The sequence below is a fragment of the Cervus elaphus genome, chromosome 18 (assembly GCF_910594005.1).
Source record: "Cervus elaphus chromosome 18, mCerEla1.1, whole genome shotgun sequence".
NCBI lineage: Eukaryota > Metazoa > Chordata > Mammalia > Artiodactyla > Cervidae > Cervus > Cervus elaphus.
The window spans coordinates 100,981,559-100,992,201 of record NC_057832.1 but is presented as its reverse complement, the minus strand read 5'-3'; positions in this window follow the sequence as shown (position 1 = coordinate 100,992,201).

Here is a 10,643-nt window from a genome sequence, read left to right as displayed (position 1 = left end):
GATCAGCTCATAGTAAAAATTAAAGCTCTAAAGTCAGCTTCCCTACAACTCTGTCTGTGTTAGGGTGTCAGAGTGTGTAGTCATCCTGAGACGCAGTGGGGGAGTACATGGAAAAGCTTGTTCATAGACATACTGTTTTCTCAGTTGAGCTCCCCTCATCCAGAAAGCTTTCTTAGAAAATCTTTGCATATTGGAGGAACAGGTAAAACCTTTTTTATTTAGTAAAACATAGTATACATCCTGGTTGGTGGTGTTCAAATAACATTTTTATGTCCATTATAAAATTATGTCCATTTATAATGATGGTGCCTCTCCCCTCTGCCCAGCACTTTGCACTGAAGTGAACTGACAGCTTAAAATGGAGAGCAGGTGATGGAAAAGGACTCTGAGTTTTCCGGAAGTTCACATAGTGTTTCACTGGATAAAGAATGAACCAAGAATAAGAAATATGGAAATAAGAAATAAAATATGATACCATTTTAAATGCATCTGACAGTGTTTTCTTCTTTTTAAAAAATCTTTTATGTTTAGCAGATAATGAAGTGTGGAGGTGGGCACACAGGGCCAACGTGAAGTCTACCATAGAGAATCCACTGCTGGCCGATCCCTACCATTAGACTACCATTAGACGTGGACTCCAAGTTTGTGTGTTCATGCACTTGTGATGAAGGGCTTTTTTTGTTTATTTTTGTCTTTGGTGAGACTCCCGTGGCACAGAAAACTGTCTGTGGGGTACCTGGAACATCATGAGCAGTCAGATTTTAGCAGTGTGTTTTTCTGTTTTCCAGTGGTAGCATCTTTGAACGTAATGTTCACATTCGGCATCAAGTACTGAGTGTCTCAGCTTCTGCAGCTCAAGCTTTTGTCTCTCAAAGAGAGGTGGCGGGAGGAAAGGCCAGGTGAACCCAGTCAGGCTCTCCTCTCCCTTGGAATTAAAGCCTCACGACTGAGGCAGCCTCAGTGTGACTACTGCCGCTTACTTCAGCAGGAGTCAGAGACAAAATAACTGAATGTTAAGGAAGATAGCAGCAGCTGTAATCAACTGTTCCACTGACGGGAAAAAACTGATCTGGTAACTTGAAAGGATTTAGAAGTAACCTGGAATGCTTGTTATCATGCAGATCGTTGGGCTCCACCCCATAGACTGAGTCAACCTTAGGTTATCTTGATACACATGGTCCAAGAGCTGCGTGTTGAAAACCCCTAGTTCTAAGAAGATCAGTTACACTACTGCTCCATTATTCTTGGTTTTAATTTCTTAGTTGATCATCAGTGTAGCATGAAATCTAAATTTCTTTTGAGAATTTTTACCACTCTTCCTTGGTAATTCTGAGCCCGGAAACCATGGCTTGGAATTCTTGGCTTAAAAACATGGGTACTGTGCCTGTACTTCTGTATAACTCTTAGGCAGCCACATAACACAAAAAAACTTTGGCAGTGGTGTGAGATTTACTTGTAAATTGCAGCGTCGACAAAGTTCCTCCTTCATTGACTTTGCCCGATGAGGGAGTCCTTTTCTTACTGTGGTTTGTTCTCCTCGTGGTTTCCGAAGCGTTAGGGAGAATGCTAGAGAAAAAAACGAACCCTGTCTAGTTTTTACTCACTCGGACGTGGTGTGTCTTTTGTCTTTCTGAGATGGGATACGAGAGGCATGCCCTGAAGGTGGCAAATCAGACTTCCACACGCGTTACCTTCGCTTAGCCAATAGCTTACTCAGAACGTGTATATTATGATGTGCAGTTTCATTCATCAAGGGGATTTCGGGCTCCAGCAGCAAAAACAGCCTTGAGTCGTGGGTGACTTCTGGGCTTTGTTCTTTGCATCGACTCCTCCGTAGTGGCAAGAAAGTGCATCTGGCTGTTAGAAGAATTAATGGGAATCCAGGTAAGGGTTAAATGGATAAATCATTCTTTTTTTTTTTTCCTTTGGGTGGATTTGAGATTTTAGAAATTTTTTTTTAGTCCTTTGTTTGGGAAGAGCTCAGAACTATTTGTCTGAAGTTTTTCCCTCTGGGTTGCTTTATAGTATTACCTTGTATATCAGCATCCCTTTGATGTGAAATCCACCCTCTTCAAATTGTAGTTTCATTTTCAAATATTAAAGCATAGGATTCCATTTTTCTTTCTGTGCATGAAATTTTTAAAGTAAAATAACTATAGTTGCTAAGATACAAATTACACATAGGTCCCTGGTTCAGAACTGAAGGCTCTCTCTCTTTTTTTTTTAAGGAAGTGTGCTTTAAAAGTTGGGCGGGGAAAATCGGTGTTTGCATATGATTTATGAAACGATGATGTTAAAAATATATCAGATTTTCCCTTATGTCAAAGGTCAAATTTTGAGGCATGCCACTTAATCTGTTCTGAGGAAGGGGCCCTGAGACCTCTCCCCTGCCGCTCCCCGTGCTTTCTCCGGTGGCACGAGCTCCTCCTCTCTCCCCAGGCGGGGGTCCAGGCTGTGTACATTCAGTGCAGTGGCATTTTTCTTGAAGAAGTGACTAAGACTTCTTGGATGAATTCTCTCTTTGAAAGAGGTGGTAGAATTGCATCAGAAAGGCATTTACAGTAAATGGCTCCCCCCTCCTTCCTGTAATGACCACATATGAAAGAATGCATTAATTCTTGTTTTGAGGAAATGAGAGTTGTAGAGTTCTATGGAAAACTCTGTTCTCATCATTAACTAGATTTGAATGCTAAAAATCCCAGAGTCAGTATCACTTTGTGCTATCTAAATAAATATCACAGAGATACCACAATATCACAGAGATAATGGAGTAACCAATTATCTTGAATTCGAAAAGAGGAAATAATGTTGAATATGGCTACAGTTAATGGCTTAAGCTTAAACTAATTTCATTTTTCTTAAGTGTGAAGTGTGTTGCTGATTTTGTTCTTCAGGATTTAATTCTCCGTGGTAGAATATGAAGGCTAGAGGGAAACTCCCATAGGTCATCAGCCAGGGGTTCTTGTGGGAACAGTGCTGCCCCCTAGAGGACATAGTAGGAATTTGGTACTGTGTGTGGTTTTACGCGAAGGCAATGGCACCCCCCACTCCAGAACTCTTGCCTGGAAAATCCCATGGACGGAGGAGCCTGGTGGGCTGCGGTCCATGGGGTCGCTAAGAGTCGGACACGACTGAGCAACTTTACTTTCACTTTTCACTTTCATGCATTGGAGAAGGAAATGGCAACCCACTCCAGTGTTCTTGCCTGGAGAATCCCAGGGACGGGGGAGCCTGATGGGCTGCCGTCTATGGGGTCACACAGAGTCGGACACGACTGAAGTGACTTAGCAGTTGGTTCTACAGTGAACGGCATTGAATGGGTGGGGATCAGAGATTTTAAATGTTCCACAGTGCAGTGGAAAAGACAGAAAGAATTACCTTGTATCCCACATCAGTTTCAGTTCCCCTGTTGGATAATTCATGCAGTGAAAGTTAGTTTGTAATTGTCTGAACTTAGACCTAAATCCATTTTATATAAAAATATAAGATGACTTTTGCATACTTTTAGTATACACAGGATATACTTATTTTCATTCTGGTGTCCACCTCTGCCTCTCCTATTTTCCTGTACTGTTAAAGAAAGCGTATGATTTGACTTCTCTTAATCCGAGTGTTCTTTATAAGTAAGTGGTAATCATCTATTTCATTATATAGTTAATGAGACCTGAAAATTATTTACTTACTGAAATATGTAGTGTTTTTATTATAAATTGCTTTTCTTTTAGGTTCTCCTTCATACTACATTCAGGGTATTATATTGATGTTTTAGAAATATATGTATACTAGGTAATGTTTATCAATGAGTTGTATTTCAGAATAGTGAATATAAATAGAGCAGAATTTTTGGTTATAAAAAGAAAGCTTTTGGACTAGTAGCGTTTTGAACCAGTGATCCAGTCCCTCTCTCTAGTTCCAGGAGGGACAGCAAAGCACCCAGATGTGAGGGATACTTGTCTTCTATGTGAAGATCTCTAGGGATGATGTCACATGTTCTACATTAATATGTTTTCATATTTTGAAGTCTTCACATTAAGCTAGTTCTTATTAATACTTTCCTGGAGTTTTTATTATGTCACTCTAAAAACATCATCTTTGGTTTCTCCCTTTCTGTAGGAAAGGACAGACAGATATGGAGAGAAGCTCATAGATAATCTTGCAAACTCACCCAGGAGTTAAAAACAGACTCAATTTTCTTGAAAAATGAGGCTTTGTGTCACCATCTTTCCAGCAACATGTTTTATATGTGCCATTTTAAACTTCTGGCTGTAAATTTACAGCATATTTTATGTAAGAAGGCATTGTCTGTGTCACAGGATTATGTTATCGGAGTCACAGCTGTGAGGTCAGGGTGTCTAGGCACCTGCCTGCAACGCTCACTGATGCCTGTTTGGGGTCATGTTTTTAATTCTGTAGACTTTCTTTTTTTTGGATTGCTATTTCTTGTGCATTTTTTGGGTGTTTTTTTTTTTTTCTTGCATGGATATGATTATGCACATGCTCAGTCATGTCTAACTCTGTGGCCCCACAAACTGTAGCCCACCAGGCTCCTCTGTCCATGGGACTCTCCAGGCAAGAATACTGGAGTGGGTTGCCATTTGCTCCTCCAGAGGATCTTCCTAACCAGGGATCGAACCTGTGTCTCTTGCATCTCCTGCACTGGCAGGTAGATTCTTTAACACTGAGCCACCGGGGAAGCCCATGGTTATTTTTTTTGCTTCTCAAATAGTTTTTAGGGACACTAATAAAAGTTGTTTTGAGGGTTCTTGGTGAAATATCTTTACTGCTTTGAATTTTCTGTTTCTTCCGGTGTCTTGTTGTTTATCTTGGTTTTCCACTTTCCTGTTGCAGGCTTTCTTTAAGTGTGTATTTATCCTTAACTTTTCACTCATCTAAAGATGAGATGGCCTTAAGGCTGCCAGGGCTCTGTCTGTTGGGTGCATCTTGCTTCCCTCTGGTGGCAGCCAGCCCTTGCGTGGAGAGTTGCTAAGCATCAGAGTGAAGAGGACTTGACTTGGGGGTTTTCAGAATCACATTGGCTGTTTAGTTCTCACTAGACATTGTGTTTCATTTCTTTAGAGAACCGTGTCCCTTTTTTAAGTTTTAGTTTTTGCCCAGGGGTACCTATGAGGTTTGTTGTTTGTTATATAGACAGGAATTAGGTATGGAAGTAGCACTTGTTGATGCTTTGACTTCTCAGTTAATCTTCTTTCTACCCCTTTTATCATCTCTGGCCCATATCGCACTTGCTTTTTCTGAGTCTAGAGCCTCCTTGAGGTTTCACTGGGTTATCTCCTTCCTCAGTAGCAGCCGTCTCAGAGAACCTCTGGGGCTATGAGCTGCATCTACTTAGCTTCATCAGTCAGTACTTTGATATTTTATGGCTTCCAGATGTTTGTTGAAATCTCTCAGGCCCATGATAGTCTTTTAATTGTGGTGAGTATGTATACTTATTTTTAATAACTCTAATGGTATCTTTCATGTGTCCTGACCACCATTTTGAAATAGTATCTTAGTTTGGGCTGCTATAATAAAGTACCATAGATTGGCTGGCTTATAAACAACAGAAATTTATCCCTCACAGTTCTGGGGGCTGGTTTATAGAAAGCTGCTTTCTCGCCATGTCCTCACAAAGTTGAAGCGGGTGAGAGAGCTCTCTGGAGTCTCCCTTTATAAGAGCACTAATCCCATTCATGAGTGATTAAAACACTCCGTGATTTAACAACCTCCCCAAAGACCCACCTCCTAACACCACCAAATCAATATTTCAACATATATATTGAGGCAGGAGAGACAAACTGAGTCCATAACAAATGAGAAATCCTTTCATTTGTTCATTTGTCAGAAGCACATCTGAAGAATTAAATCAGAAATGCAGTTAGCCAGGAGAAAGTTTAAATGAGGTCACAGTAACAACTGCAGTGGGTGCTGGAGTTTGGGAAAACTAACCCTCAAAGTAACTTGGCCGGAAGAAATAAATTAATAATTAAATAAATAAAATAAATAAATAAATAAATCTATATAAAATAGATTAACTAATAAGGACCTCCAGTATAGCACAGGGAACTCTACTTAATACCCTGTAATGACCTATATGAGAAAAGAATCTAACAAAGAGTGGATATATGTATATGTATAACTGATTCCCTTTGCTGTACCCCTGAAACTAACACAACACTGTAAATCCACTATGCCTGTGAGCTAAGTCGCTTCAGTCTTGTCCAACTCTCTGTGACCCCATGGACTGTAGCTCGTCAGGTTCCTCTGTCCGTGGGATTCTCCAGGCAAGAAGACTGGAGTAGGTGGCCATCCCTTCCATCAGGGGATCTTCCCAACCCAGGGACTGAACCCATATCTCCCGCATTGGCAGGCAGATTCTTTATGAATGAGCCACCAGGGAAGCCCTACCAGTAGTACTGTTGCATATTCATTTTGTTTGTATGGTTTTTTTTTTTCTTTTTTTTTTTTGGTAATGGCTTAGAGGTAATTGAGGATAGTAAAGATCCCCTGGTATCTGACCTCTGTATTCTGTAAGTCGTTTACCAATTTAGAGCCTTCTGGATAGTTCTAGATCAAAGAACAGGCCCTCTGAGGCCATGCCCCGGAAGCAGATGTGGAGAATGCTGAAGTGTCCTGAGCTCCAAGGATGCCAGCCCCAAGAACATGTTTGTAGTATATTTCTGTTACTAGCCAGAACAGATGGATCATCAGCTTATTCCAGGTGCCCTTCTGTCCAAATTCACTTGCTCCCATCTCTTCCTGTAACCTGCTGGAGGGGGAGGAGTATGTTGAGTGTTGCTTGTCAGTTGTCTACTGAGAAATGATGGACCTGAAAAAGGACACTCGGAGAATTTAGGGCACCATCACACTGGTTCTGGGACACGGCGTATCAGTTGACTGCTACTATTGGATGAGAGAAGAACAAGCAAGTTTTATCTTTTCCTCTAGAGGACTGTGTGGATGGTTCCACAGAAATGGGACAGCCATGGTGCAATGCTCTGATGTTAAGTACACTCGACGTAGCTCGACGCTCGTTAACATGTAGAACATGTCTTCACCTAGGGTTTCTTCTGCCCAGTCCAATCAATCTCCACCACCATTGGCAAACACTTTCTGATTTATATACCACTGCTTCTTTTCCTGTTCTTGAACTTCATCTGAATGGAATCACAGAGCATGTACTTGTTCGTGCCTGACTTCCCTCACGCAGCAGTTTCATATTGTTGGGTGTATCCTCGTTCATTCTTCCTCCTCCCATGCTGGGGAGTATTCTCTTGTATGAATAGACCCAAATCTTTGGTCCAGTTCTCCTGGTGATGGACATTTGGATTGTTTTTTCCTTTTTGGCTGTTACGGATATTAAGATACCATGAAGCAGCTCTCTTTTTCTCAGTCTCATTCCTATTTGAATATCAGTTTTAGTTGCTGAACCAGACAGCAGATACATGTTTACATTTATAAGAAACTTCCAGATAATTTTCAAATAATTATACCATGTTATACTCCAGCCAGCAGTAGATGAGAGTTCCAGGCCCTCCAGTTCCTTCTTAACAGTTGTCTGTGTGCATGTGTGCTCAGTCCTGGCTGACTCTTTGCAACCCCGTGGACTCTCGCCTGCCTGGCTCCTCTCTCCAGGGAATTCTCCAGGAAAGAACACTGGCGTGGGTTGCCATTTCTTCTCAAGGAGATCTTCCCGACCCAGGGATCGAACCTGGGTCTCCTGCATTGGCAGGCACCTTCTTTACCACTGAGCCTCCTGGGAAGCCCCAACAGTTACCACTATTGGTTTTTCTAATGGAGAAGGCAACGGCAAGCCACTCCAGTACGCTTGCCTGGAAAATCCCATGAACGGAGGAACCTGGTAGACTGCAGTCCATGGGGTCGCTGGGAGTCTGATATGACTGAGCAACTTCACTTTCACTTCTTACTTTCATGCACTGGAGAAGGAAATGGCAACCCACTCCAGTGTTCTTGCCTGGAGAATCCCAGGGACGGGGGAGCCTGGTGGGCTGCTGTCTGTGGGGTTGCACAGAGTCGGACACAACTGAAGTGACTTAGCAGCAGCAGCCATTCTACTGTAGAGCAAGTGGTTAGTTCAGTTCAGTCACTCAGTCATGTCCAGCTCTTTGTTACTCGATGGACTGCAGCACACCAGGCTTCCCTGTCCATCACCAACTCCCAGAACTTGCTCAAACTCATGTCCATTGAGTTGGTGATGCCATCCAACCGCCTCATCCTCTGTCGTCCCCTTCTCCTCCAACCTTCAATCTTTCCCAGCATCAGGGTCTTTTCCAGTGAGTCAGTTCTTTGCATCAGGTGGCCAAAGTATTGGAGTTTAAGCTTCAGCAGCAGTCCTTCCAATGAACATTCAGGACTGATTTCCTTTAGGACTGGACTGGTTTGATCTCCTTGCAGTCCAAGGGACTCTCAAGAGTCTTCTCCAACACCACAGTTCAAAAGCATGAATTTTTTGGCGCTCAGCTTTCTTTGTAGTCCAGCTCTCACATCCATACTAAGATCATGCATCCAGTCTCACCATTTCGTGGCAAATAGATGGGGAAACGATGGAAGCAGTGACAGACTTTTATTTTTTTGGACTCCAAAATCATTGCAGATGGTGACTGCAGCCATGAAATTAAGAGACGTTTGCTCCTTGGAAGAAAAGCTATGACCAGCCTAGACAGCATATTAAAAAGCAGAGACATAAAAAAATAAAAAGCAGAGACATTACTTTGCCGACAAAGGTCTGTCTTGTCAAAGCTGTGGTTTTTCTAGTAGTTGTGTATAGATGTGATCTCTCATCAAGATCTCTCATCTTATTGGCCATTTGTATACCTTCCTGTTTGAAGTATCTGTTCTATCTCTTAGCTGTTTTTGTTTTTCCTTTGGCCATTTCAAAATTGAATTTTTTATATTATTGATAGGTAGGAGTTTTTTTCCTATGTTATACTCCTAATAAAATTCTTTGGTCAGAAACTTGTAATGCATATATATTCTCCCAATCTGTATTTTACCTTTCATTTTCTTGTAAATATCTTTTGATGAGCAGAAGGTTTTAATTTTGAAGTAACTTAATTAATCAAATTTCCCCATGTATTATCAGTACTTTTTGTTTCCTAAGTAATCTGCCTCTCCAAGACTATAAAGATATCCTTCTGTGTTTTCTTTTTAGAAGCCTTATAGTTTTAGCTTTTATCCTTTGGGCTATGATCCATCTCAGATTAATTTTTGTTTAATCAGGTAAAGTAGCGGTTAGGCTCGTCCTTTTGCGTCTGTTTCCCAGTCGTTCCAACGTGATTTGTTGTCAAGGACTTCCTTTTGCTCATTAAATTGCCTTGGCACCTTTACTGAAAATTGGTTATCCATGTAAGTGTGGGTCTGTTTCAAAGGAGCCCTGAAGAATGTTTGTGCCGACACCATGTGACATGCACTTAAGTCTAGGCAATAACAGTTCACACCAGTCAAGCTTAATAAGCCTCAAGTGATTGGCGGTCTTGAACTTACATATCATGGAGCGTTCGCATCAGAGGTCACTGACAGAAACTCTGTGGGAGCCATTTTCGGGGCCGTTTTTTGCTTGTTTTATAAAATGAAGCTTGCTGAGGTTTCTAGAAGTTGCAGCACTCCCACACTGAAGATCAGGTTCTCATCTCTACAGAAGTACACCATCAAATCTGTGCAATCCAACCTAAGCCTGCGGGCAACTTCAAAGAGAATGAGATATTTGAACTTCAGTTTTCTTATTTGAAAACTGGGAGATGCATTGATTCAAAATGACTGATTTGGGACTCAGTATAATTAAGTGTGGGGTCAGACAAAAAAAATAACTACTCTTAAGAAGAAAATTCTTTGTAATGTAAAGAAACTTGTTTAAAAAAATTGTTTTGCTGGCTTGTACATATTGTATGCAAAAATAGATCTGCTGACTTTTAAAGTCTTCTCTGTGCATAGAATCTCTACTTGGAAAGGTTTTCATAAACAGTTTCGCTTAGAGTTTTTATTTGAATATAAATATAAGAGAGTCTTTGATTTGAAAACTGAGGGATGAATAGAGTAGGAAACAACACAGCGACATTACTCTATTAGAGGGATAGAATAAATGCTGATTATCTCTTTTTAACACCCTGAATTTGTAGAGTTTTAGAGTTCGTGTTATCATGGTTTGGCAGCCCAGGTCAGTGGTTGAGTGCAGGACTCTGATGCTGCAGCCTGGGTTGAGACACCAGCTCTGCTGGCCCCCACGGGTGAAGGAGTCAGCCCCTCTGTGCCTCTACCTAAAACTGGCAGGGTGAGAATGCCTGCCTCACGTTCAAAGAAGTCAGGAGACTTGGAGCTGTGCCCGAGTCAGAGTGAGCACCATGGAACTGTTGGCTGGTGCTATTTAATATTACACTACTTTGATGATACAGTCACACGAGGAAAGGAAATCTTTTTTAAAAGAACAAACTAAAAAAGCAAAAGTGTATCACTGTCCTAGGGTTCAGACATCTCACTATTGATAGCAAACTCCCCAGTTGATTCAACTGATCAGATTTTACTGTTAATTTCCCTTCTCTCCAAAAAGGATGCTGAATTAAAGGTTTTTTTTTTTTGTTTTTCTTTTGAGCTCTTTGGGAGGTGTATGCCTTGGAAATACAAGAGATGCT